Raw genomic sequence first — 23,637 nt, forward strand, 5'->3', positions numbered from 1 at the left:
CACAACAAAACATTTTAACCCACTGCACTGTATATCTCATTAAACCTCTGCATGTAGACAATTCTGCCGGCTTCATGGAATTAAAACACACTGTAAATCATAAGAGGCCTTCTCCTTTGAATTAATTCCTTGCTGTGTTGTTGTTACTGGAACGAAAAAGAAAAAAAAAAAAAGAAAAAACACCAGAAAATGGCTGTGAGATCAATTTCCCCCTGATAACTTGTGCTTCCATGTAGCAGGTCATTACTGCCTTGTTTGTGCATGTTGGGATTTACTTGAGTAATTGTATGAAATCAGTGGAAAGTATACACCCATGATGTAACGACATTAATTGTCTTTTATTTAATCTCTGTTTAGATATGAAATCTAATGAATCCAGAGTCTGTTTTACTGTGTGCATAGATGGTGCACAACCCGTTTCCCACAAAGAGGCCCTGAAGTCCCATGTAATTACCCACAGAGACGTTGAGTTCTTGGGTTGCATGTTTATCTCCCTCCACTCAACAGATCCCATGGGCATCCCTTTCCTTGTTGCTCACTTCTCAGTAATGTGTACTATTTTCTTTGATCTTGTTACATTGCCAATCTATGTTTAATTTTGTCAATTTGCTCATTGGGTAATCATTATGTTATCACATAAATTGACACTGCGATCATTAAAATGAAAAATTCATAATGATGAAGTTCTTCGACGTCACATGGCCTTGCATGTGGGAATGCTGTAACAGCGTGTCACAATTTATGCAGCACTAACTCAGCCCTTTTTCCTTTTTTCTAACTTGGAAAATATGAGTGCTTCTTAGTATTCCTTTTTGGGGGAGTTGTTGGGAACACATTGAGGGGCACTCAATGTGTCATCAAATCTGTAGTGTCGCTGCATTAACTGTGTTCCTTCTAATAAATATGCTTTACAGGGCATGTCGCAGTTTACAGAGTTTTAACAAGACACAGCCAAGAAAAGTGTCTGTAATTTAAATTTTCCTCAGGGTAAATAAGAGTTTGTGTGTAGTAGTTACAACTGTAGTGGAAAAAAAATAAGACGAAAACAATATTGTTTTCAGATGAAAGTTGGAAGAAGTATGGTTCCTTATAAATCAGTCTCACAATTTTTTATTTATTTATTTTTTTTTATCTTCATGGTCCACACATTGTCCTAACGAGGCTGATAATAATTTGCACAGAAAAAAGAACATTTGTTTTTAAACAATTTAGCTTTGATTACAGGGTCGAGATTAGAGAACAAAGCATAAAGTATTGGCAGAATGGCTGCAATGTGGACAAATCTTTGGCCAAGGATAATGAGTGATAAAAATGGAAAATAATATGCAGATTTGAGTGATTTTCTCCTCTCCTCGCCTCTCCTCTCCTCTCCTCTCCTCTCCTCTCCTCTCCTCTCCTCTCCTCTCCTCTCCTCTCCTCTCCTCTCCTCTCCTCTCCTCTCCTCTCCTCCCTTCCTCTCCTCTTCTCTCCTCTGCCCAGTTTGTTTTTTGTAGCTCTCCTCCTCTGCCTCTTTCTATCCATTGCCAAGCCTCAGATTAATGCATTTGACAAACCACTGAGCAAGAAAGGGCATTAATAGCTACTCAAAGCAGAGAGCTATCATGGGAACCCTTGTTGTGAGAAAATTACGCATCTTCAGGCCCGCAAGGCGGTGTGCAGGGATAACAGAACACTTTTACACACTGTTTTCTAAACACTCTCTTGGCCAAGTCTGAAAAGAAAGAGGCGGGAGAGACTTTCGCTTCAACTGGCATGACAAGGCAAGGAGAGGCAAATAGGGGTCTGTTCCCTGATGCATGTGTACAGGCCTCAGCTTCTTTAACAGCGAGCCCACAAAGGACTAATCACCAAATAACACAATGATCCACTTACAGTGGCAGACTGACAATGAAGCTGTATTCCCTTCCTTTGAATACACCATGGATCTCAGACAATATCTCGTACGGACGTGTATTTGTGTCTTTGTTTAAGCTCACAAAGTGGGTGTGGAAATGTGAATCTGTGTGTGTTTCCATGTACATGCATGTGTGTTCAAGCCTATTTCTTTACGCATCCAACCACATTGAAAAAAAAAAAACAAAAACACTTGTCTAATTCTCATGTGGTTAATTTGCATAAACTTGAGAATGTTTTTGCTGTTTGATGTTATTCTCCTCAACTTCTCTTGACAAATGGCCACTAAAAGGCTCCAGTGTTTACTGTTGTGTAGTGTGTTTTGACAACAATATGACCTTCACCACATTGTCCTCTGGTGTTTTCAAGCGGCATCGAGACTAGGTGAATAGAACACACATTTTGTTCCACCCTTTGAACAAAAATAATAATCAGAGTGATTAAATAACTATTTCCAAATGCATAACACATTCAGGGGAATGGTATGAATACATTTAGCTAATTAGCTTTCAAAATAAGAACTAGACAAAGCAGCACATGGTGAAACTGTCCTCTTTTCTAGCCTGAGTCCAAGACATGCAAGCTAACACATTAGCTAACAGTGCAGTGCACAGTGCAGTTTGCATAGGATTAAGTTGCACAGTCACAATTGAAGTTCTTATTTATGAGTCACCAAAAAAAATCAAGAAATAAATGTCTCATCAATACAGCCTCTGGAACAGATTGACTCTGCAGGCTTAGTGAATTCATCTGCATTTTTGAACACTGCTCCCCTCAAACAAACACTAAAAAATCCAAGTCCTGACCAAGTTTAATATTTTATCATAGTTTTATTAATTTCTAACAACACAAACTTGTTACACAACTATGTCTCCTTTTACTAATTTGCCTAAATTGTTATAAGAAACAAAATTAGGGAATCGCCTACCAACCCTTTAACGTTCTGTACCCTCAAGTGGTGGCTGCTGAAATGGTAATATGACCACAGCAGGGGTTAGGCGTGGATTTAAATATGGAACCAACTTTTTTTTTAATGTCAGTCACTTGATAAGCCCTCAGATATTAACACTTTGTCATGTTTTCTGTGACTGTAAACTAAAATAAGTTCAAGTCATTAGAACCCTACTTTTACAATTGAATCAATGGCGGCTGGTGAAATTATTTTTTGGTGGGACGCAGTATGCAAGCCAGTTTTCAGCTACACTGTAACCACATATCGCCACTAGGCTAGGGCACCGATGGGGGGGGGGGGGGGGGGGCACAACAAATTCATGGGGCCCAGTATTTGTGGGAGGCCCAGAGAGCAGTGGAGGGGGCCCAATGGATATAGAAGTTGTGAAAATTTCATGTAACAGCCGCTGTCAGGAGGCGAACCTTGAAAGTATGTTAAGTTTCGGTTTCTGTTTATGGACCACACCTCCACGCACATATATACCCCCCACCCCCATCCCCACCCTGGTCCGACACACTGAGAAGATAGTCAATTTCTGTAGGGTCCACAACGATTATGCTTTCATAATTGGTAGTGGCGCCCCTGCCACTGGGATACACCCAGTGGTGCAGCTTGCCATTAGGCAAGGCAGGCAGCTGCTTGGGGCCCCTAAGCCAGCAGGGGCCCCCAAAGGACCAACAGACTTGACACAAACAGTCTAAAGAATAAGTTCACTACACAGTGGCAGTGAGAAGTTGCAGTAAAAACTAGCTGTCTCAAATCCTCTGAAGGGGCCCCTGAGTCCAAATTGCCCCTCGCTCACCTGTCTGTCTCTGTCAGAGTGAGATAATGCATGCAGGTTGCGTGCTATGCATATATGTATATATATATATATATATATATATATATATATATATATATATATATATATATATATATATGTATGTAAGGGTAGAGACTGCGATCTGGTAGGATCGGCGATTCTACCAGTAGAGACTCCGATCAGAGTCTCTACTGGTAGAAACTCCGATCCTGCCAGTAGAAGGGTTAGGGTTAGGGGTTAGGGTTAGGGTTCGGATCGGAGTTTCTACCAGTAGAGACTCTGATCGGAGTTTCTACTGGTAGAGACTACCAGAATCGCAGATCCTACCAGATCGCAGTCTCTACCCTGACATATATATATATATATATATATATATATATATATATATATATATATATATATATATATATATATATATATATATATATATATATATATATTGCTTGGGGCCCCAGGGGACCCTTCTGTGCCACTGGATACACCAAAGCACATGCACCACTATTTTAAAAGACTGATTTAAATTACAATAAAAATACACAGTATGTGTTTCAGCCAGTTATTTTTTATATAAAAAATTCACTTGTCTATCCTTCAAACATGCACATTTTTCTGTGGATATGATGGTATTTTCTAAAGTCAGACATGTCCCTGATAAGTGTCTATGGTCAATGCATTTAGACCAGGATCAAATGTAGTATGGGTAGATCGCATGACATTAAAAAAATTGAAAATCACCATAAGGGTTAAAACATCTTCTGCATCGAAGCCAGTAGCGTTACCCACTGACCTATTCAGCCACTTCTTCATATCTCAGTAGTATTACCTACTATTATTCACCAGTTCCGTTTCTGAGGAAGGTCTTGATTCTTTTCGGGATGTGACATTTACTCCTGTGGGTGGTGCTTGCTCTTATCTCTTGTATTGGAAGGAGTCTGCGGCGCATATTCCATTTACAACAAGAGTCTATTATGGTAAAGGAAGATCCTCAGGTGCAGATTTTTGCACCCTAAACAGGAAACAAGTCACTTGACTGCTCACTAAATGACTGAAAACATTTTTAAACTACACTTGAATGCAGATTATGCAGGGTACTCACACGCTGTATCATATATTAGCTGGTTTATTTAGATAATGTTTTTGTAAAATAATTTTACATGATTCCTATCGTCTTCTGCTTGTGAGACCAGTGGGGCGTCACCCTAGCGCCTTCTATTGACAAGCCACCACTGAATTGAATATCCTGCTAATGCACATGGTGTTATAGTCCCATTGATGCCTCACATGGCCTATATCATGTACATTTATTAATGCGTGCCCTTCACCTAAACAGCTGAATATCCTTGTGGCTATTTGCATCCCACTCCATTAAAACACAGTCACAAAGAGGTGGAAGTAGAAAGGGCTAAACCAGCGAGCAGGTTATTCATTTGCGTTATGTTCATCACGCAACCCTGAAAGCATCTGTCTATCAGTAGATGAATTATCAACCCAGCCAAAGCTTTCTCATCACAATAGTACAAAACAAAAACAATCTCATACACTACCATTAAAACTTACAGTGTAGCCACATTTCAAAAACTCCAATGAGAGAACAGCCTCAGGTCACCTGATCTCCAAATGTCTAAGCATCTCCATATGCACCCAGGGTGGAAGTGTACATATTCATATAGAAATTAAGTAAATACAATTAGAAGCAACTTTAATAAATGCTGACATGACTACAGGGCACAGAACAAATTACATATTTTTCATTTCAGAGAAAGCCACTGCAAGATTTTTTGCTGCTGCTGCTTCAGAACTGTGTCAGATTTTGTATCAAGTGGTTGCATTGCACAACTCTGCAGAGAGCTTTCAGTTTTAGGGAGATATGGTGACATCCAGCTGGGGAGAAAGGGGAAGAGGGACCGGCAGATTTAAATAACATCTTTGAATCCATTAACTACCCATATAATAATGTCAGCATTGGTTAAAGAGTACTATCACAAATATTTTAGTCATACATTATCTTTGTCTGCTGCAAACTCTTCTGGTCTGTAAAATGTGAGCTTTTCCTTGTTTTTAGCCTCTCTTTCTGTTTTATTGTTTGTTTCAGAGATGAATAAGTGGACATAAAATACTGTCATTCATATTGGAGAGTTTCCCTTTACAAATAAAAGCATATACCCTAAAAACCAGAGATTATGATACAAAAACTTTTTGATTGCATTAAATATGCTCATTAGGGTTGCACCGATACCACTTTTTTCCAGACCGAGTACGAGTACTTACTTTTGAGTACTTGCCGATACCGAGTTCCGATACGAGTACTTAATAATCCCATTCCAGTTCTTAGTTCCTTTTGTAAATGCGCTTTATTGTCATTGTCATTAGTCTGACTGGAAAAAAGTGCTGCTACTGACATTTAATGTGTTGGAATGAGTGTTTCTCAATTGATCCACCAGGGGGCACCGCTCTGAATTAACCATACTGGACAATACCATGAAGAAGAATAAAGTTTTTTGAGAAGAAGAAGAAGAAGAAGAAAGTCAGTAATAACAACATGGAGACGACAGAGGTAACACTAATGTGATACTAATATTGCAGCATTTTCACTAGTTAGGTTTAAAAGCGAAGCTTCAGCAGGTAGAGAAAAGAGAAATGAGTGATAAGTTTCGTTTTCATTTCTGCTGGCGGCGGTCTGCACCGCTCCGTACTCCTGCTGGTATTCTCTGTCTGGGTACGCATCTGCCAGCACCTGGAAAACGGATGAAATGTACGCGGAGGACAGACAGAACACTGCATCCATATCTGTCTGTGTCTTTAACGTTACTTGCAGTCAGTGTTACTTTTATCACCGTCATTTATTTTGAAAAAATCTCTACACTCTTCACACTCCACACAAATTATTCCACAGTTCAGTGCAGCATACTTGCTGCACTGAACTGTGAATGTCACACGGCCGTAAGTGGTATCGATGCATTTGTATCGGATGTCTTTTACAAGTACGAATACGAGTACACACACTGAGTATCGGAGCCAATGCCTGATACTCGTATCAGTATCGGTGCATCTCTAATGCTCATTATTATCAGCTGCTTAGTATTTACTTTGGTTTGGTAGGTTTGTTTTATATTCTATACTATAAATTAGATATGTTTTGATCATCCTGCACATTTTATCTATCTATCTATCTATCTATCTATCTATCTATCTATCTATCTATCTATCTATCTATCTATCTATCTATCTATCTATCTATCTATCTATCTATCTATCTATCTATCTACCTATCTATCTATCCGTCTATCTGTCTGTCTGTCTGTCTGTAGGTTAACTTACATGAAGGGTGTATGAAAAGTTATTGTATAAAAATATAATAAAAAATCTTAACTTAATGTAATGCATTTAGTGTCTCTTCAAACCATACTTTGGTTTCCTCTCCAACAATTGTCTTCATTAAAAATGAATGAGGTCTGTTATAAATCAGTGTCACATAAAGTGTGAATGAGTTCTTGTGTATGTGTCAAAGACTGTAACCTTCTATTACTACATGACTGTTTCAAGGTGTAAAAAAAAAAAAAAAAAAAATCCTGTAATGTCAGTAGGGTAAGAAAAAAAAACAAAAAAAAAAAAAAAACCTCTAATATCAAGCAGTTTATACTGGAGCATTGTGGTCATTTACACTACTCCAAGTTTTGCCTTGAGTAGTATCTGCTTCAAATTATTTTGTTTAGCAAGTATCCATTACAGTTGTGATTATATTGGCTAAAGCAGAGGAACAGTAGGCTAGGGTAGATGAACAGCAAAGAGATGGAGAGTTAGTGACATTTCCCAATTTAAACCTGTTCTTAGCTCAGCGCTGCGAGATAAAGAAAATTCAATTTTCTATCCATGATTGAATATTTCAGAACTTGACTGTGCAAAGAGTATTGTGTGTGTACGAACACATGCATGCATCCATCCCTCATCATCAAGCGTGAAGCACGTTATCAGACATATATTCCCCAATTTGCGACAACACTTGTGATATTCATTCGTGCAGTATAACGGTCCACTCAAATCTCTACAGTCCATGTGTACATATGTATGTGTGTGATTGGAAGATAAACATTCGAGGTTTCATTTACATGGCTTTGAGCGGTTGGCAAGTGTTAATAAAATTTATTTTCTTCTTGTATGGAAGGAAAAAAAAGAAAGTTCCACCTGTGCACATGAACCTTAATACATGCACACATACACAAACACACACACCAGTACACACATAAGTACACACACAACTGCAGAAGCAAACATAAGCACACGTTACCAACAGATCTGACAGTTGAGAATGGCTTACAGCTAGGTTTAAGGGGAAGCACAGCACATAAACAGGTCACCTCTCCTGGGACACAGTAATTTTTCAGTGTTGCACCAGAGGAAAAAAAACGCAATTGCAATGTAATGAATAAGTACAATCTGGCGATCGTTTGCTTTACAACTTGTTTGCCTATCCCCTCTGCCTTCTTAGTGTTGCAAATGCCTGCGTCATTTGTTCCACTTTTTGTCTTGCAACTTCAAGCAGAAAAAACAGACTGAATAATTTAGTGTATTAGTTTATTTTAAATAACAAGTTGTATGGCAAATTGCATGACATTTCTGTACACTGTCCATGCAAGTGTCTTATTTAAGAGCATTTATAGTTTCAAACTTCTGTGCAGTACTAGTACATCTTGACTTGAGTATTTTCCACTACATGTGTTATGTACCACAGATTGAGGGAAGACATCCTTTAGCTGAAGAGCTTTCTTATTGAACAGTGAAAGTAAACTTTATCATCTACTGCAAGAGGATTGAAAGTGGATTTCTGAACTGAAACTGGTGGAACAATGGTGATGTGATAGGAATATAAACTATTTTGTTTTCACCAGCTTTTGTCATTCACTGATCTCGTGCCCAAATTTACAGATGAATCATCCAGATGTTGTTCTCTCTCTCTATCGTTCTATCAACACTCTTCTGATTTTCTGATCTCATACATAAATTATAAATATTTAGTTTCTCAATGTAGTGCCAGGAAGATCAAAAGTCATTAATTATTTTGTCCATTTTTTGAAAAGCTTAATCCTGAGAGGCTCCAGCTACCAACTGGTAAAGGCGATGTGCACCCTGGATGTGTCACCAGTTCATCACAGGGAGACGTGAAAGAAGATTTATGAAAGTCAACATATTGCAAAATTTTATTCACAGATTTCTTTTAAAATTTAATTTAGTTCTCTGTCAACCCTGTGGCAGTGGTTAATTGTGGTCTTTACTTTTTTATATTATAATGTATTTACATTTAGGGCCCTGTATTATCTCAAATATGTGTCTGGATCTTTATGTACCTTAGTTGCAGAAACTACCAGACCTTTATTTGAATGAGACTTGTATAAATGTGAGTCCTTTATTTCTTATGCCCTCCCTTCAGTAAATATTAGTAGTTGCATTTAGCCCAAAAACTTTTGATTCTCTTGTGTTAATGATGTTAGAAGTACTGCAATGTGCTTTTCTACAAACTGAACATTTGACTATTTTAAAGACAAAAGTCACTAGTGTTTCAGTGGATACAAACCCTTCGTTGAGAAAGCTTTCTTTTTTGCCATTGTGTAAAAGTGTTCCTGTGTTGTTAGTAAATTTCTACACATGGCATCTTTGTTGAAAAAGTATGACACACACCTGCAGTGACTGAAATGGAAACCATTCAGATTAGTGATATACAACAACAAGGTGTTGAAAACATATGTCTTAAATTATGGAATATATCATATTAATCTTGCAGAAGTGAAGTGATTATGTTTAAATGGTATATTATTTATTTATTTATTTAACCTTATTTAACCAGGTAGGTCAATTGAGAACCAGTTCTCATTTACAACAACGATCTGGCCAAGAGGCGGCAGAACAGGCAGAGAAAACATACTGATAAAACATATTACATGACAGGGACCAGAAAATTATCTGTGTTATTCTTTTTGCTTTGTCTTTATTTGAATGCCAGCTTTATTGGTTTGTGCTGATCTCAGCACAAGCTTTTATAAAAGACCCAGTTTATAATTTATTTGACAATATACAGTGTACAGCTTATTGTTATTACATTGCTAATTCAGATTGTAAAGTTGTTGTACTGTTGGACAACCTCCATGGCTATATGGTTGTTCAAATATTAATGCATATTTTATAAATACGTCACATATGTTAAAGGTGCCCTGCCACACAAAACCCTTTTTCTTGTATTTTTTGAAATATGTTCAGTCCGTAGGTGTTTGTGTTTTGAACCGCTACCTCCTCTGTCTGCTATTGCCACTGAAAAGAAATAAGCGGAGAAATCAGGTCAATTAGAAAAGCTGGTCAGTGTGACGTGTTAATGCCCTAGCTTCATGATTATTCATGATCTCGCCCGGGAGAGACCACGCCCATAGAATTTGTCTAGCTCAGCGACAGTTTTCGTATACAGCAAGCTGGGGCAACTGTAAAGAAGGGGTAAACATGACTAATTCATGGAGCCCAGCATTCTTGGGGGGGGCATTAGAGCAGTGGAGGGGGCCCAGTGGAAACAGGTTAGAAGTTGTGAAAATTCTGTGTAAGGTCCACCATACAAGAGAGGCACAGAAACCGGGAGTCAGACGTTCAAGAGCATGTTAAATTTCACTTCATTTCTGCCACTTCCTCTACTTCTAGTGCAGGGTAAAGGACACTGATAAGCCCAAGTGGTGCTCGCTGCAGAACAAAAGGGTGGAGCTGCACCAGAAGGGTGGAGCTTCACCAGAGTCAGCCCCACCCACCACCAGAGTCAGCCACGCCCACCAGTTCCAAGGCAGTATTTTGCGCCCTCTAGTCTCTACATCTACAGCTGCATTAAGATATGGGCTATTTGTGAAAGATGGTGATGCAGGCTGTTAGTGTATTAATTTCAATCATACCCCATTAATTACTGTTATAAACATCTGGCCTAAGTTACCCTGTTAAATATGTAGAAGTGTACAGATTCCTAGTCCTTTAACTGTTCATAGAAATCATATAATCCACAGTGTTAAAGGATGTTAGTCACCTCTGGCTCTCAGCACTGTCACGTTGATAGTTATAACAGATGCACACTATTCATCATTCAATGAGATAACGTAGTATGTATTAATGTATGAAGTAGGTGTTAGTGATTGAGTCCCTTGTCGAGTATTATGGGTTTTCTTTGCATTCTCTAGCGGAGCAGGACAGATCTTTGTCACCATCTTTGACAGTATTACTTTGTGAAAGAGAAATGAGAACTTAAGTCATTTTGTAACGTATCATGTGGCATAATTGTTCCTCATCATCATATTCTTAGTGGTCTCCTCCAAGACGCCATTCATAAGGCACTAGGGGTTGCTGAACTGTTTGATGAATATGAAAATGACGTGAATCAAGTGCTATGGCCTTCGCAGTCTGCGGAGCACAACCGATTTTTTTGGTTGTTTTTAAAGAAAAACACACTTCAGTAGAGTAAGGCAGAGTCAGTACGTTCACCAACACAGCCTCGGATTATTAAATCTACTGCTGCTCTGAGCATCCTGGCTCTCTGAGAGGTCTATCAGTGGGTGTGACTGAACCTATGGACTGAACCAGGAGAGGGATTGGAAACCTGGTTCAGTGGGCGTCACTGAACATGGGACTCGTTTCTGCACTGGCTCGTTAAATCGCTAGCCCAGCGCAACGCAAAATGCGTTAAATGGACATTATCCCATTTCTGGGCTCACTCTTTGTTCGTTAACAACCAATGCAACGCAAAATGCATTCGGCACGTTATCGTTCCTTAACCCCTATGCAACGAAAAATGTGTTATAAAGTTCTGGGCTAGTTGGTTAAAGTGTGCGCTCTCCTAGTTCCTTGTTCCAGGGCTGATTTTTACACGGACCTTGGAGGTCCGCGTTAGAAGGGGGATGTATTCTTGTAGCTTCATTTCACTTTACTTCTGTCATGTATTTCCTTTGAAATATTATTACATTTGAAAAAGACGATTTTTAACAGACGTTTGACAATATCTTTGATTATGTCAGATTTGTCCCCATGGACATTTTGCACCAACAAAAACAAATTTACAGAGTGAGGATTGATTCCGCTCACAGAATTTATTTGCTGCATCGATTTCTGGATAAATTATATTAGTTCAGGACTAAATGTGTGTGGCTTTGAGAGATGAATGAATGAATGAATGAATGAATGAATGAATGAGAACCGTATGGGGGCAGAGCCAGTGAACCTGGTGCCACACATACCACCGTTGTGTGTGTGTGTGTGTGTGTGTGTTGTATGTATGCATGTGTACATATGAGTGCGTGGATGAGAGGAACGGAACTGGAGTTCAGTTTTCTATATAATCTGTTTGTCCTGTTGTTCGGCGTGGGTTACGAGCAACTGTGACCATTCAGAGTTTCTGTCAAAGTCACCACTGCAGAGTAACTTGGTCATCCTTAGACATCCAGCCGGATGGACAATATATATGTGTAAATAATTCAGTTCAGTTCAGTGTGTGTGGTGTGTGGGGGGGGGGGGAGGGGCAACATGCAGACAGCTGAGGGGGTCCATCTAAAGTCAGATGAGGGTGAGGAGGTCCATCCTGGACAGGTGATGGAGGAGGTCCAGGGTCACAGATAGCCTATAATAATTCTTCATTCTAACCATAAATGCTGTCAGATGACTGGAAACAGTGGGAGCGGAGGTGTTCATTCTGGGTTAAATAGTGAACGCACCTGTTTAGTGCACCCTTCAATGCAAATAGTGAGCTAACGATGGTTTAGCGAATGCAACAAGCGCAGAGAACAGATTTTGCATTCGTTAAGCCACTGCGTTCACCGACCCATCGTTAGCTGCAGTCTTTGTGCTGAAGGGTGCACTAAACAGGTTGCGTTCACTATTTACTCAGAAACTAGCCCCTGGGTGATTCTACAGTGAGCACCCTCTGGAAAAGCCAGGCTCTCATTGGCTAGCTGTTAGCCATCAGAGTCAAGCAGATTAGCATGTGAGTATTCATTGAGAACTGGTGCAAATCGAGGTGAGCCTTTCCAGCAGGCTTCTGTAACACATTAGAAATGGCTTGAAACTTGGTACCAAGGCATTTTTTCCACAAAAATGTTACAGAGTCCATGGTAAACTTCAGACATGACCACAAAAGTAATGAAATACATGTGGCAGAGCACCTTTAATTTAAGGTGCTTCCTTTAAAACAAATTCAAAAAGTCTTCTGCTTTTCATGTAAATGTGTGAATCTATGGGGATAGTTGTCTTAGTGTTCAAGAAGTACCAAGTTACTTTTAGATTCTGCTGTGCACCACTGCACTTTCACTATGTTGGGGGTTTATGTTTGCAGAGCCTGAATGGGCTTTGCTCATTGATACATCTGACTGTCTTGTCTTATAGATTCTCTACTCAAGGACTGTGATCACTAATGGGTATGAACGTTGTCGAACAAGCAGTGAAGTCTGAAAGACCTCTTACAATACATCTATCATATTCCATAGACAGTGGTGGCCCCAGAAGCAGCCACCACTCATAGACTTTTCTCACTGAACAATGGCTCCATTTGGGCAGGTCGATGAATGGTAGTTCCTCACAAGGCATTTAAAGCATTGGCTTTCCCTTTTAAGAAGCTGGAGAATTAGAGTTCAGTAAAAAGGGCAAGACTCCAAGGTCTGTCTTCATTGCATTGAGACGATAAAAGCTTTTGACAAGGTGAGATGCATTTTAATAAACTAAATCTTTTGCTCAAGATCCCAACATGTTTGACACAGAAGCAACACATGTGTCTGTTTTCTAGAGCTTTGCTTCCTATCGTACTGGAAAGACAAGCATAGAAACTTTTCAATGTTGACAGGCCTGTGATTAGACAGGCCTGTACTCAGCATGCTGCTCAGTCTCATATTAATTTGTACATATGCCAGTTCTGAGAAAAGTATTGTGGTAATGGAGTACAATGACACCAGGAAGCAGAGGTACCTGTAGTTGTCATTTAATTGTGTTGTCATTTAAAAAGGACATTGTTCATCAAGAATCACAAGTTTCTTGCTGTGTCAAGATGCAGATGAAACAAAGAGGAAAGTCAAACACAGGAGTAGTGGTAGTGTGTCCGCTCAGTTTCAAATAAAGCAACCTCTAGCAGACTTCAATAGGAGTGTGAAATATGGATGTGAAATAATTATGTTGACTCAACTGTATTATCTTAAAATCTACAAAAAAAACAAAGAAAACAGACAGAAAAGAAACTATTTCAATGTGTAGCCTATGAGTCTGTGTTAGACGCACAAACCCAAGGAAAAATGATCAAATTAGGACAACAAATTGTCAGAGAAAAGTCATCTCTTTTTCTTATATTGCACTTTTATTAGAATTGGATGTTGATAGAACCAATTTCAGGGTTTTTTTTGTTTTGTTTTTCTACTTCTTTAGGTATTTGTATTTTTTCCTGTAAGCCTTGTTCAGTGTGTTTGAATATTAACTTCACTTTCTGTTTTTATTGAGCTGTATGCCATCAAGTCCTTTGTAAACTACTGTTTTTAAATGTGCTATATAATAACAACAACAACAATATCTATTATTATTATTAGTAGTAGTAGTAGTAGTAATAATAACAATAATAATAATCATAATAATCATCATAATCATAATAATAATAATAATATTACTGTTATAATGTTGTTATTATTATTATCAAAAGAATTGCTTATAAAACCACACCAGAGCTACAATGTGATGCCACCTGCCCCCAGTGGAATCCAGGAGTTATCTGAGTTGTTTTCTTTTTCATTTGGTTTCAATAAGGTGCAATATTACAATAGACAGGAAACCTGTCTCTGAGGTACATTTAGAAGAAGAGGGCTGGAGTAAAGGTGCTGGCTAACAAGTGACATCCTCTCATTAAATGTTGAAAGCTCTTGGAGTGGCTAGTTAGCTCAAGGACATTACACAAGGTCAGAGCCTCTGGCAGCTATGGGAGGATAAGTCAAATAGAAAAGAGGCCAAGAAGATGGGCAAAAGTCAACATACTCCCTGTTCGGTGTTAAAGTTTCTCCTTGACTGACTGGCAAGACTTGAGAAGATTTTGTAGATTAGACTTTGGTTACTTTCTGCTTTTGAATGTGGCGCTATTTCTGTCCTGGATGAAGTGTGTGTGTGTGTGTGTGTGTGTGTGGGGGTTGGGGTGGGGGGGGGCATTTTGTCAGTATGTGTAATGGTCAGTTTATCCTATTCATAACAGATTTTTTCTGATTTTCTGACCATCACCAAGGGGTGAGGGCAATCCTCCTCCTTCCACAGGGCTATGAGGGTTGCTAACAGAATGGGAAATCAATAATGTCAATGGTGAGCATTAGGAAGGCCAAGTGGTTTTAACAGCCCATTGTCATTCTACCATTTTGTAAAGCAGTTTGTGGGCTATTCTTTCTCCTGCAGTCTTCAATTTTCGATGGCAGATGAAGACAGACAGCTACAGAACAGCAATAAAGACAGAAACAAAGATGAGCAGCCCTCAGACAATCAAAACTGGAAGCACTTTCTAACACGTCCCGCGTTCGACAACCTTTCACAGAAGCTTTCAAGATGTGATTTTTTTTCCGAGCCATCAGCCCCTGAATTGAACCATACTTGTTTTCTCATCACCACTGAACATGTGCCCTTCACCAAGGAGGTTGGCCTTTATGAGCAGGTCTCCCAACATTACACTATACAGGAAGCAACATTTTTTTTTCCTCTTCAAATGGTTTTGTCTTCAACACCCTCTTTAGCCAAGTCTCTTTATGGACAAATCAATCTGTGTTTCAAATAAAATTACAGTATTATATCACTACTAGCGCGCTGGTACTTTTTATGCAGTGGAGAGCTGACTTTTGGGAGAAGATGTTAGTCTATATTTTATGCATTTTGACATAAAATTGCTTGGTAAATCATTCTTTAAAATTTAAATGACAACTAATTTATTAATACCGATATCTAGGGACTAAAGTTAGTAATATGCCATTACTGTTTTTAAATTCATTCCCATCATGCAGCGTGGTATTGCGCTTCCTGTCAACTGTCATGGGAATAGCATGTGATTGTTTGTTTGATTGGTTATTGTATTCCAAAATTCCTAATATCTCCCACAATATTGGTCCTATCAACTTGTTGTTTTTTCTAGTCTCTTCCTTGACCAAAAAATGTAAGTATGCCAAACTGCAATTAATTCCGATATCTAGGGACTGAAGTTAGTAAATGTGTCGTTCCTGTTTGTAACTTCATTTCCTGTCATGCAGCGTTGTACTGCGCTTCCTGTCAACCATCATGTTTGCCCCCTGGCAACTGCTTAGCAATGTGAATTAAATCAGTCCCGCCTGACTTTAAGAAAGGGAATTTTCAAGAAAAAAGATATTTAATGTCGAGATGGAACTATTCCTCAACTGTAGGTACCAAATTGGCCAGTTAAAACATCTCAGAATGTCTCTCAGAACCGCGCAGATACAGACAGACAGACAGACACTTTGAGACCTTCCAGGAATGTGGTAAAGATGCCATCATGCTGGTCTTTGTCATGGTTTACCAATTTAAGTCAACCTTATGAAGTCTATTTAAATCTGATTGTATGTATTTTTTGAGCTATAATATAATTACTATATATGGGATGCATTGCACTAGCTGCAGCAAATGACAAGATGACCAGTGTATGTGTTGCACAACTATACCACAATCTGTCTCAGACCAAAAAATGGTCCCAGATATCTAAATGCTCATCAGTGTATCTGGATTTAAGCTATACACTGGTATGAAATCAGAGATAAGAAGAGTAGGGCTAGGTCTTGCTATCTTGGAGACAGTAATGGAAGTGTAGTACACATACCAGACTGAATGTGTGAAAATCATTTAAAAGTAAAAATAGTTTTAAAGGCACAGTAGAGTCATGTAAACAAACACAACTTGTTTTTGCAGTAGTGTAAACAAAAGAAACAAAGAAATACAATGTGTAAAACCCTTAAGTTGAATAAATTGCCCAATTAATTTCCTGAATCAATCAATCTTAATTAAAGGATTTTTTTTTTTGTAATCTAAAAGAATAAAACATTAATGGCTCACATCTTTGCACACAGTCTTCTTTTCCAATTCTATTTTTGCCAAATCACAGCCACTACTTGTTGACAAGCAGAGTATTTTTTAAAATTCAAGACCAACACCAGTAACATCATGAAATATTTGTGCAATGACCTTTGGAGATTTGGTGCACACAGCTCTGAAGAAATGAAAAGACCGCAGTTTGTTTTTTCTTTTTTTTTTTCTGTTATAGCGATGTGTTCGAGCAAAATTAACACTATTAACATATTCTAGAAACTACTGTCAACATTTGTACCATATGCAAAGAAATATGGCATTTAGAGTAATTTTTTGCAAAGAAAATTATAGCTCATCAAAAATATTTCAGTACAGAATAATGCAATGGAAACAAGTTTGTATTAATTTTAAAGAACATAATATTATGTTTTAACTTAGTTAAGAGAAATCAATATGTGAGGACTATCCCTGTTTTTCAGTCACACGCTTTCCTGCATCTTGGCTTGCTCTCCACCACTTTTTCACATTGCTGTTGTGTGCTTTTTTGCCAACTGTTGGCGCAAAAATGGAAACAGCTCGGCGTGTTTGATGGCTTGGTCTTTTTCTTGATCACATTCCAGATGTATTCGATGGAGTTCAAGTCTGGAAATTTCAAATTGGCTCTAAATTTTTTTCCAGAGTTGTGCAATTGTGTACACGGATGGTCATTTCAGCAAATGTCACTGTCACTTAACCACAATAACTGTCAAAATACATCACATAATCACCTCGGGGTGGCCAATCTTCAGACCTAATCCATCTTGTAGAGAGAGGTTAATCTAAATGTTAATCTGAGGCTTAATGTCAGAGCTCATTTCCATACTGCAGAATACCTCCCTATTGCAATATGGCCTTGCACAATTGTTCAGTTTAGACAATTAATTCTTGAATCCAAATTGACACCACTGAAGTGGGAGTCATTATTATGGGTGACATCACAGTTAATTTGTGGTCCTGAAGAAAATAATCTTTGTCAAAAATGCTCCCTTTAGCAAATAAACAGCCAATCTTAAAGGTCATCTTCACAATCTGTTGCTTTTGTTCTGCATACGCTGCTGGTGTTTGAATGTGGGATCTTTTTCTATTCGAAAGAGAAACACTTTTATTATCGAAGCCTTGGAGGAAAATTTGAGACGTTTTCCTTACAGGCAGATACATAGTGATGTCAAAGAGGTAAAGAGAGGAGTGGGTGATGCAAAACTGTAGATGCCAAGAGACAGAGCAAACAGATGACAGCAAAGATTAGAAGGTAAAAAAAAAGACACGCAGTTGATTTTTTATATTTTCTCTTGTAACTCCTTGTAATGCAGAAGTCAGACATTCTTTCAACAGAGGCAGACTTTACTTGATAACGCAGGTATCTTATACTGGCACCGCTGAGAGTAATATTAAATACGTCCTAAAATGAAGGACACCAGTCAACCATGACATTATAATCACTGACAGATGAAGTGGTCGTTATATTGATTATCTCATTACAATGGTAGCTATCAGTGGGTGGATATATTAGGCAGCAACTTTTAGTAATAGAAGTTGATGTGATGGAAGCATCAAAATGGACAAAAATAATCATCTGATCCACTTTGACAGTAGCCTTATTGTGATGACCAAATGACTGGGACAGAGCATCTCCAAAACTATGGCCCCAGGTCTGCAGTGGTTAGTACCTACCAAAAGTGATCAACCCAATTGGGCATATATGGGAAGGTAAACATTATTCGGCCTAAAATTGCTAGAGGTCTTATTTATGTCTTTGTGCATAACGAATCAATATAAGTGAATCCCCAAAGGAACTTTGTGTTGGTAAATGCAAGTTTATGCAAATTTACAGGATTTCAGTTTCTGTTTGCAACATGTTGATGGTCATATGAACTATGTTTCAGCTCAAAAACATCCAATTTCATCACAATTAATGCTATATTTTCATGTCACAAATGGCCGAGTTATATTTTAACTGAATAACCTGAAAAACAAATATTTATTCTTTTAGATTCCCCAATTTTCTTACAAGATTCTATCCTACATATCACATGTTTTATTTTTACAGGTTGCGATATGGAGTATGGTGCTGATCCATGTTTATGTTACGCGAATACATACATTAAGAATGTCACACGTCACTTTTAAATCAACAGTTTTCTAATAATAAGCATTTTTATAAAGAAATAACAATTCTATATTGTTATTTACTCTTTAGTATGATGATAAATTATACAATAAATAATTCTGATACTAGTTTTTGCACAGGGATCATTTCTGGAAATGGTGACATGGCTGCCCGAGCATCAGTATGATGGGATCTGTAACAACCATGTCACATCCGTCCACTGCCACATTTTGTGTTTTTGTGTCAGCTGTTATTGTTTTAGATCCACAATACTAACATTTATGAATAAGAAGATAATTAGCAATAGTAAGTATATACGTTTATTATAATAAAGTACTGGTACTGACCAGATCATCATGGGTAATGTCACGTCCGTCCACCAGCAAAAGTTTTCACATACACGTGCTATTCAAAATCCAATATTTCTGAAAATATAGCTTCCACTGTCAAATCATATCAGTAGTCTGTGCACAAATGGATTAGCATTATTTCAACACAGTTCTATGCATTTCTTACAACCTTTTTTTTGACAAAATGGCCACTCATTTGACCCCCTAAGTAAATTTTAAGCCGTATTACGGTCTGCCTAACATTGTGTAGGTCCCCTTTTTGTGGCCAGAAAACAGCCTGACCTTTATCTGGCACCAAGATGGTTAACAGCAGATCCATTACAACCCTGGTATATAATGACATGGGGCTCTCTGTGGAGTGGAGTTAGATTGTCAAGAACATCCTCCAGATGCTCAGTTGGACTTAGGTTGGGCTGTCCTGTGAAGGCAACGTTTGGTAGGTGGAGATTCATTAACCCAGTTGTCACCATCACAATTTGATCCTTTTCAAAGCATGTAGCTCCTTATGTTTGCCCATTTTGCTGCTTCATGGGACTAAATGTTCACTTGTGCCTAATATGTCCCACCAGGCTGCACGATAAATCGTTTAAAAGATCGCAGGTCTTCGATTCACACATGCACGCGATCTCATTTCTAAACATGGAGCACTGTATTTCACAGGCTGCATTACAAACAAGAAAAGCACTCGGAGAGCACAGACCTCCGCCAAGACAGATCTGCCCCCCTTCGTGTTTTTTTGTTTGTTTGTTTGTTTGTTAGCAAGATTAACTCAAAAATTATGGACAGATTTTCATGAAATTTTCAGGAAATGTTGATATTGGCACAAGGAAGAAATGATTAAATTTGGTGGCTGATTGGGCCTAGGGGTCCGGGGGGGGGTAAACCACCAAATTTAATCATTTCGTCCTTGTGGCCAATATCAACATTTCCTGAAAATTCATGAAAATCCATCTATAACTTTTGAGTTATCTGGCTAACAAACAAACAAACACGTACGCACACAAAGCAAAGCGATCACAGTACCTCCTGGCAGAGGTAACAAATGCCCACAAACGCAGAACCGCCACCGCCTCCTCCCTCAACCAGTGGTATAAGCGTGTTATAACATGTGAGCCTGCTGCTATCGGCTGCAGTTGAGAGGAAAGAGTGAATTACAGCGGAGGAGCATCTGTGGTAAAGAGAGTGAAATGGATAAAAACCCCAGTGGTAGTGGGGAGAGTCACCCACCTGAACTCGTACCCAATAAAGGTTCACATCATCGGTGTTAATCTCATGTTGGTCTTTTTTTTTGTCGGTCCAGATCCTAGTGTCTTTTCACGGTCACTTCTCTGACTTCTGCTGCTGTTCTTCTCCTTTTCTTTTCTTTGCCGGTGAGGATAAACTCAGCCTTTAACCAAGAATCAGAAGTCATCGCCCTCTCCAAAAATGTTATATTAAAAAAATTCCATTGTGCCAGCTGGGAAGTTTCTTTGCGCTGCAACTTTCACAAATCAGTTGACATCGCTTAGCAACTGGGACCATAAGTGACTGGAACTACTTGTCAGAGTGATATGAAAGATGTTGTAGCTCTCGTCACGACAGACACGGATCGTTTCCTTTAAAACTGGCAATTATTTTGCTCTCCTCTCATCTTTCATGCCATGATAACTGATAGACATACATACAGCAAAGGAAACACATATTGCCTACATTAATAACCTATACAAGACATAGCTGAAAGTATAAACAGGGAAAGATAAACAAATTGAGTTGCAAATAAAGAAAAAATACCTCGTTGGCAAGCTTGTCATGAGTAAGAGTTCCTCTATACCCCTTAGCCATGCTTTTCAATGTAGCTGTTTCATTCAATTCTGCCGTAGCAGCGCAACGTAACAAACATTGGTTCGGGGCCGGACACAGCACCAGTATATGAACCACATTAAACAGGATTATTGTGTTCCACATATAACACATGAAATTACATTTTAACATTTATCTAAACTATTCAACACATGAAATTATTAAATTATGATTAAACAAATACAACAACATTTACAGACGTGCATCAGAGGCAAAAAAAAAAAAAAACTTTCCCCTGACATGGTGCAATAAACATTTTGTGAAAAAAATTGTGCCAGAGAATCGGATCTCAATTCTAAGCAAAAAAAAATCATTATTCGCATTTTTGCCAGAATCATGCAGCCCTAGGCCCTCATACTGAAAGGTGCTACTACAAACAAAATCATGAATATTGTAACAATTTCACCTGTCAGTGGTCATAATATCATAGTTGATCAGTGTGTATTTATTAATGAATCTGCAAAACAAGACTTAAAATATTCAGATACACATCTATCTTAATATCCATAAAGTATGACAGCAAAATAGGAAAAAAGATCTAGAGATGCGCATTTATTGATATCCCCACACTGTTCTCATTAATAAAAGTAATGAAGCCATAGCCTTAATTGAAAAACACGCTTCTGCATTCATACATCTGATGAGACAAATAAACCCACGTCACAGCTGGTGCTGTGGTGGTGCTGGTAGTCACATTTTTCAAGACAATTGTCTCTTGACAATTGTCTAACCCAAAATAGTTGAGAGAAAAAAAACATGGTGGAAGACAGGATGTAGACAAAGACAGAAACAGAAATAGACAAAGTGGTCTATCACATATGACATTTCAATTACAGAGCATGTATGATTATATGAACTGACTGCCAGATTTGCATATTTCCAGTTGTAGTATCTGGGATATGATAGAGGCTTTTATTTGTTGAAAGGAAAAAAAATAGATGCAGTATCAGGACTGGGTTCTCTCTCTGTGGTTGCCAGAAATCTTCAGACTGAAACATCTTAATGAGGTCTTCTTTGGGAGTAACAGAATAAAGGCTTGAGGTGTGCTTTAAAAAAACAAGAGCAACAAGTATGTTTTGCACTGTAGACACTTCTGAGGGGGATCTTTTACATTAATTTTTTGTGTTGTAATCCCTGTAATGGAGAAAAAACATCATCTGGCATCATTAAAGCCTGTGCACACCATGAGGAATAAAAGACTCAAAAATGCAAAATTTTCAAGGTTAGGTTTTCAACATTTTTGCAAGCTATAAATCATACGTGCCTCTTTGTATAGTTCTTGTGCAGTGATAAGTTAAAACACATACAGTTCAAATGGTATTTGATTGATATGACATATACAGCACATCAATTACAGTTTGAGGTGCTGTCTGAGTTGCACAACTTGATGTGTTGCTGCCTTTATTCACATTGCAAAAGCTTAGAAAAATCAACCTTGTTCTGAAAACCTACTTATCAAATAATACATACTGACATGCAAAAGAATCACATGTGTAAAGACTTCACACACATTTTGGTTCCAATGCTGTGATCATTTTTCCATTTTTTTTCATTATCCTACATATGATCAACAAGTATAAAGTGCAAAAAGACATTTGCCCAGAAACTGAATATAAATAGTCCTACAATCCGACAATATGGGTACAATGTTATAAAATTGCCACATGCACATTGCTGCAGTGCCTTCATATACTTCATATACATTCTTTGTGGAAGCTTCTTTTCCAAAAATAAAATATTAAGACTAGATATTGTAGTCTGTACTGTAATAGACCAATTTGACAGATTTCACTTCAGTCTCTGTGAACAGATAAGAAAAACCCACTGCATCGAAGAGAACCTTTTTCTCTCCTTCATCATGTTATCTTAAAGAAATATTCTCTGCTATAAGATACTGTCATGTTTCTCAGCACGTTTTTATTCTCAGCTTTGCACAAGGGAGCCATGTGCCAGCCGAGAAAGGTAATGGAAATTGCCCCTTTCTTTCTCTGTCTTTCAACTCAGTGTAAGGCTCCCGCATTTCTTTCTCAGTTGTAAATAATGCTTTTTCATTGGATGTGCGCTGTAACTCAACACTGTTGAAAGCATTTTATGAAAATCAGGAGTTGTTTGAAGTTGAGGCTTATTGCAAACTTAACTCTCTTGGCCTTCTGCATCAGCCCCTCCCATTTCCTCATTCTCTTTGATATGCAGACAGTGTACACAGAGCTGATTGAATTTGTATTTTTTTTTTCTCTCTCTGTCTTTTTCTTCTTTGAGGCCTAATTTTATCAATGCATTGGTATTGCTGAATATCTGGTTGTTGATAACCATCCTTGCAATCATTTACTCTTGATGTTTTTTGGTGGAAGATTGCTGGATGAGAGAAATGAAGAAAAGGTGGCTGATTGACTTGGATATTTGTTTTGCTTTCTAACTGCTGTTTGAAGTGCTATACACATGAGAGGGCGATGCTTATGGAACCGAGTGAGGCTCTAAAGCTTCCAATGTCGCTTCATTTAGCGAGACACGCTCTTTCAAATCCCACCTTCTGGCCGTTCATTTTGCTCTCCACTTTCCAACTGCACTAAAAAACACACACTCACATAGAAAACTAAACATTGGTAGCAGACAC

The 23,637-nt window shown here is 38.3% G+C and overlaps 1 protein-coding gene across 1 annotated transcript in view; it reads left to right on the forward strand.

Moving 5' to 3' along the window:
- The window catches only part of cdh22 (cadherin 22), a 269,721-nt gene that overhangs the window by 34,421 nt on the left and 211,663 nt on the right, over positions 1-23,637 (forward strand). The gene's annotated exons all lie outside the window — the stretch shown is intronic.

This window comes from Sphaeramia orbicularis, chromosome 5, assembly GCF_902148855.1.
Source record: "Sphaeramia orbicularis chromosome 5, fSphaOr1.1, whole genome shotgun sequence".
Classification (NCBI taxonomy): domain Eukaryota; kingdom Metazoa; phylum Chordata; class Actinopteri; order Kurtiformes; family Apogonidae; genus Sphaeramia; species Sphaeramia orbicularis.